Source organism: Lactuca virosa, chromosome 2, assembly GCF_052849685.1.
Source record: "Lactuca virosa cultivar CGN04683 chromosome 2, Lactuca_virosa_CGN04683_v6, whole genome shotgun sequence".
NCBI lineage: Eukaryota > Viridiplantae > Streptophyta > Magnoliopsida > Asterales > Asteraceae > Lactuca > Lactuca virosa.
The window spans coordinates 12,760,377-12,766,376 of record NC_136427.1 but is presented as its reverse complement, the minus strand read 5'-3'; positions in this window follow the sequence as shown (position 1 = coordinate 12,766,376).

Sequence of the window (6,000 nt, the reverse complement as noted above, 5' to 3'; positions counted from 1 at the left end):
AAGAGAACTTTTCAAATTCCAAAACTTGAGGGCAAGTTTTGAACTATGCAAAAACTTTCAATTCCATAATTTATGTGTTTAAAGTAGTTTTAATTCAAAAAAACTCTTCAAGTTCCATAACTTGAGGACAAGTTATGGAAGAGTTTAAACCATTAAAAGAATGTGACTCTTCCTTATTCATAACTTATGGAAAACTTAATGAGTTTTATGAATCTTAAATGTGACTTTTCACATAACTTGAGGACAAGTTACAAAAAACATATTTTAGAATCAACTCTTAGATTAATTTGGATTGAAAACACATTCTTACATAACTTTTCTAATAATCTAACCAACTCATAAGAACAAGATAATTCAAATCAAACTTTTTCATGAAATTAGCCTAACCATTAAACTAATACAAAACATGAATCTATTGATAATTATCTTTGAAATTGGATTAGCATGAACATTACCACATTAAAAACAGGTTTACAAGTCAAAAAACAGCTTAGGGTAATGTTCCTAGTCCAATTCCAGCCAAAACAGTCGAAGATATGCTGTCTGGGGGTCCAACTCGTCGAGTGCATGAACCAACTCGACGAGTTGGATCATTTTGAAAACTTTTAAGGCATGGACTCGTCGAGTCACCTGATGGACGCGCCGAGTCAGTTGCCCAGACAGAAAAAAAAACATTGATTTTTAAGCCAATTTTGCAAGTATAACAAGAAAACAAACTAGGCTCTGATACCACTGTTGGGTTTTGAGCATTCTAACACTCCTAAGTATACATGCAACCCTAAATACCTTGGATCTATGTTTTCTCTATTGTACATGAAAATATGAATATTCCAAGGTATTACCCTATCTAGCATACAATCTTTGATACTTGGGTAATAAAACAAGTTAGAAGACATACCTTTTTATGTAGCTTGATTCCTTGATGCTTAAGAGTCGAGTGCCCCAGGTGTGACACCTCAAATGGTTCACACAACATCAAATGCACTTGGAATAACTTAGAGAGAAATGAACACTTCATGAAATCGGCTAGCCCTCACCATTTCTTCATAGTCTCACATGGTTGCCAATTTTGGGAAGAATAAGATGCTTATATAGTGTGTCACAATTAGGGTTACACCATGTAAACCCTAATTGTCATGGCCTTTCATTTCCATGATCCATGGGTATAAAAACACCATGGAGCATCCATGGAGCATCCTATGGGTTTTAGCCCAACTTGATAATCCATGGAGAATTAGCCCACTATACAAGTACGGATGATTTACACAATCAACCCTTATATTTAATTAGTCTCCTTTTGATCGCTTACTTAATTCCAAATCACTTCTTAATCAATACTAATTAAATAATCTTATTAATATATTAGTACGTATAATATATTACCAAACCTTAAGTGCTATTTCTCTCATTTTAGTCTATACAAATGCATGATGCCATGCAACCTAAATGGACCATGCCGAGTCGGGTCAAGTACATACCAAATATAGTTATGGACTTAGACACGAATCCAACAAATGCTACCCTGAGCACCCACAGATACACATGAAGGATCACCCTATCAATAGCAGAAGACGTCCATATCACCGATTGAAACAAGATCCCATACTTGATCGAGACTACACGGATCCTACCCACACGAAACTAGCCCGAGAAGACTTATAAGGCAATCTCAACAGTTGCCAAACCCGAGCCTGCCATAAATAAGAAATTCCAATCTACCACTGAGGGCGAACTTCCCAAAGGACCAAGGGAAACATAAACACACTGCACTGGAGGGTGGGTGATACATTCCTTGCTCTTAACTGTCGCCTCTTGAATCCTTCAAGGAATTTCCGCTGGAAGAGGAACTCAATGACCAATGGTCGAGGACATCCTGACACCTAAACCAGAGAATCAAAAACCCACCTAAAGCTGAACATACCCGCTTCTGGAGAGGTTTGCTGATCAGTATCTACCAATCAAATCTGAACCAACAGTCCGAATAGAACCTGACAAAACCTTCAATGCCTGACACTCAACTTGAGAATTTCCAATTCTCCCCCACTTAGGTTTCTAACTACCACCCACTGGTTAGAAATCAACCCAAGAATAGTAGAAGGTCAACTCGAGATATAACTTAGCCAATATACCAACATTTCAACACAATACAATTTCCTGATACCATCGCGAAGAATGCAGGAGATGTCACACTGTCACGGGCGTTCGAAGAAATCCTGACTTCTTCTTCCTGGGTTACCCCGACCATCCTGAGGGTACGCGGGAAAACTCCCCTTTGAATCCCAGGTGATATGAACTAATCCTTGTTTGCAATCTAAATGATAATCCGACACCTGGCCTACCCGAGAATATGGTACCTAACTTGCCTCGCAAGATACTCATGCCACATCGACTCACCTACGCTTACCAGCGCTGAAATACTACCGCCAACCCCTGCGACCAACGGACCCGGAGTTGGAAATATAACCTGACCCTGGGGTCATAAGCTTGTTCACTCCTGTGAACTCAAAAAACTAAAAGGGTACAACCCTTGCCATAGATGATAAAATTCCGATCCATCAATCAACCATTCTACTTCCCATCCTCTAATGAATCCCTGAACTCTAATTACCTATAATCCTTTGATAATAAAATTCTCCTGACACTTCCAATGACCTAACGACTCATGACGTTCTGCAACACATTGATCAAACAAAACAGGTAACTAACCCGAAATTACTGCTTATCCATACTCAATAAGATTCCAAGGCAAGACAAATACCGATCAAGGACAATTGACCATAATATTATTACAAAATGGTGTTTCCAATTACATACCAGAGATTTCTTGCGGCTCGACTTTGACCTCCAGAGGAACGATGACCGTTGGAATCCGAATTCCTTCCGTCCCCAAAGTAGGACAGCTGGACCTGAAATGACGTGGCTGGTGACAGTGAAAGCATATCTGATCCTTCTTGCAATCCTATTGCACATGCCCTCTCTCTCCGCACTTGAAACACCTGAACTTGTGACAAGAAAATCCGTGGGTTCCCCCACACTTGCCACACACCTCCTGATCCTCCTGACTTCCAGTACCCAGGTCAGCAACCTCCGACTCTTCATCCTCTGCTAAAAGGTCCCTCCTCCTATTTCCTAGTTGTGACCCCATAACCGGCACTCCTCCAGTAGTCATCCCAGTAGCAACATCTCTCACAGTTTGCAAGGCTGCAATTTGCTCCTCGAGCTTGGAGATCACCCTCATAGTGACCTGATTCACGACACCGAACAATTCTTCTTGAAAAATTTGATATACCTCCACGAAAATCAACTCCTGCATTTGATCAGCGGACAGTACCGGCCTATCCTGGCTACCAGCTCTCGATCCTGATCCAGATCCCGCCTCAAATCGTCTCGTCATCACCATTTTGAACATAAATTAAGGAGATATCAGAAATCCCATATATTAACGGGGAACCAACTCCGAACCAGAGCCCTAGGAGTTGTGACTTCCTCGCTATGCGTTTTGGTCCTGTGCGTAGTACGGGCCCATACTACCTTCCATACCGACCCATATTTGCATCAAGTATCATCACAATGCCCCAACAATATACTTGAGCATAGGTGAGCGCTCAATCCTCACTCCTAGAGGAAGGCTAAATATCTCATAACCGGTCGACTGACCCCGTACAACTCATTCATCCTACCACCAATTGCCACACGACCCTCCATTGGTGCCAGATAGTTATTGCATGAACACTATTACGTACCCCATGACTTAAACCACCCTAGGCTTAAAGATTCAATCCCACAATGGTTGGACTCAGACATGAGCTGCGCAGCAGGACCAAATCCTTTAACCTAGAACCATTTAACCCATGAACTATGTGACTTAACGCATTCATCCAATAACTAATTCACACACAAAAGAGTCACACAACAATCAAAAAGGTACTCTACACAAGCTAAAGCATCAAAGATCAGGCAATTCTACCATGCAATTCCTGAAGATCCCTAGCCTATCACTAGCATGCTGTTCTGACATATCACAATATCAAATAACAGTATGATATTTTGGGGTCTACTTACTGGCTCCGGCTGGTCGTACACTTTTCATCCTCCTTTAGTATTTTTAAAACAATTTGAAAATCATTTTGAAAATCCTTTCCTTAGTTTGAGACTGGATTCACACGAGTGTTCCTTCAATTCACTCAAACCAAGGCTCTGATACCAACTTGTAACATTCAGAAAATTCATGAAAATTTAAAACTTTTTAAAGCATTCAAAAACCATTATTTATTACAAAAATGTTTTCAAAATACTTTCATATCAGAGTATCCCAGAAATAAAAACCATAAAATGTGAGGAGGTGCACGATCACGCCTTCGCCTTCCCGCGATCATCCGAAGTACCTGAAACAAAACCCAAAACTGTAAGCCCGAAGCTTAGTGAGTTCCCCCTAAATACCAACGCCATACAAACATAACCATGTCATAACAAACAACATGCATACTGAGTCTGCAGTATGACTGGACCGCCCGCAACAGGCCTTTAGCCTATCTGGCCCACTCTCATAACTTTCAGCATGTCTGGACCGCCTCACCGGGCCTTTAGCCTGTCTGGACCATTCTTCGAGCCTTCGGCCTGACTGATATGCGCCCATTGGCCTGCAGTCTATCCGGGCTGCCCTGGGTATGTTGGCATACAGAATAAAGCAGGCCCGCCTCAACCCACCACCAATCATACAATCAATACATAGATAACAAATGGTAGTAATAACAAATAGTCAAATCGATCTAACAGATCACTAATCATAGCATCATCCTATATACCAGGATACCAACCTAATCAGTCACTAACATAGCATCATCCTATATACCCGGATGTCTACCTAACAGGTCACTAAGCATATCATTATGCAATAACCAGGATAACAATCCAAAGAGAAGGGTCGGCATTGGTGCCTTCAACCCTGTTAGTATAGTGAGGACGACTTACCTCACAATGTCGAACTGTAGTGATAAGATCAAACTCCCGAATCACAGCCACGAAATCCACCATGTTTAACCACCATAGGACCAAGTCCATCAAAATCCTAATTTACCAAACTACCCTCAGAAGTCAAACTGGTCAACCCTTGGTCAAAGTCAAAGTTAACGGTCAAGGTCAACAGTCCATGTTGATCCAACTCGTCGAGTGCATCTTACTGAATCGTCGAGTTCCTTCGAAACTCAAAGAATCGCGAAAACCCCAGTCGACTTGCCGAGTTTCTAGACAACTCGTCGAGTCCTCGCAGTGTCCAAAATGTCAGGAAAACCCTAACCAACTCGTCGAGTTATCTCACTAACTCGCCGAGTTCATGTAGAATCCATAAAATGGGAAACCCTCATCTAACTCGTCGAGTTGACTATGCAACTCGTCAAGTTCCTTCAGTCATTTTCTCATTTAGATGCTTTTAAGCGAAACCAAGGATCCAAACTGTAGATCTAGCCTCCTAGGGTATAGTTACCACGTAAAGGTTCTAACTTTACGTGCATGCAACGCTCCAAGAAGCTAAAACACTCAAAACTAGCCTTAAGAAGAGGTTTTGGACATGGAGGAGGGCCAAAGCTTCATAAAGCTTGAGGTTTTATGTCCATAAGGGCCTAGAGGACTCTAGATTTGAAGTTTCAACTTCAAACCATGAGCCAAACGAGAAATACTTCAAACTAGGCTAGGAATAGCCCTAAGCTCTTGAATGAAGAGATCTAAGAAAAGGATGATCAAGGTAATGAATTTTTACCTTCAAATGAAAGCTAAAACAATGTAGATGCTGGATCTACAAGCTCCTTCTCGTTCCAAGCTTCTCAACCTTCAAGTTTCTCCAACAAATGCACCAAAACACACTTTTAGCCTCATACGCACTCAAAATAGGGGTTAGATCGATTAGGGTTTGCTTTTGGACGTGAAAAGGTGGTAAGGAGGCTGGAAGAAGGACTTAATGTCCTTTAAATAGGGTGAAAACCCTAAAAATTTAGGATTCATATC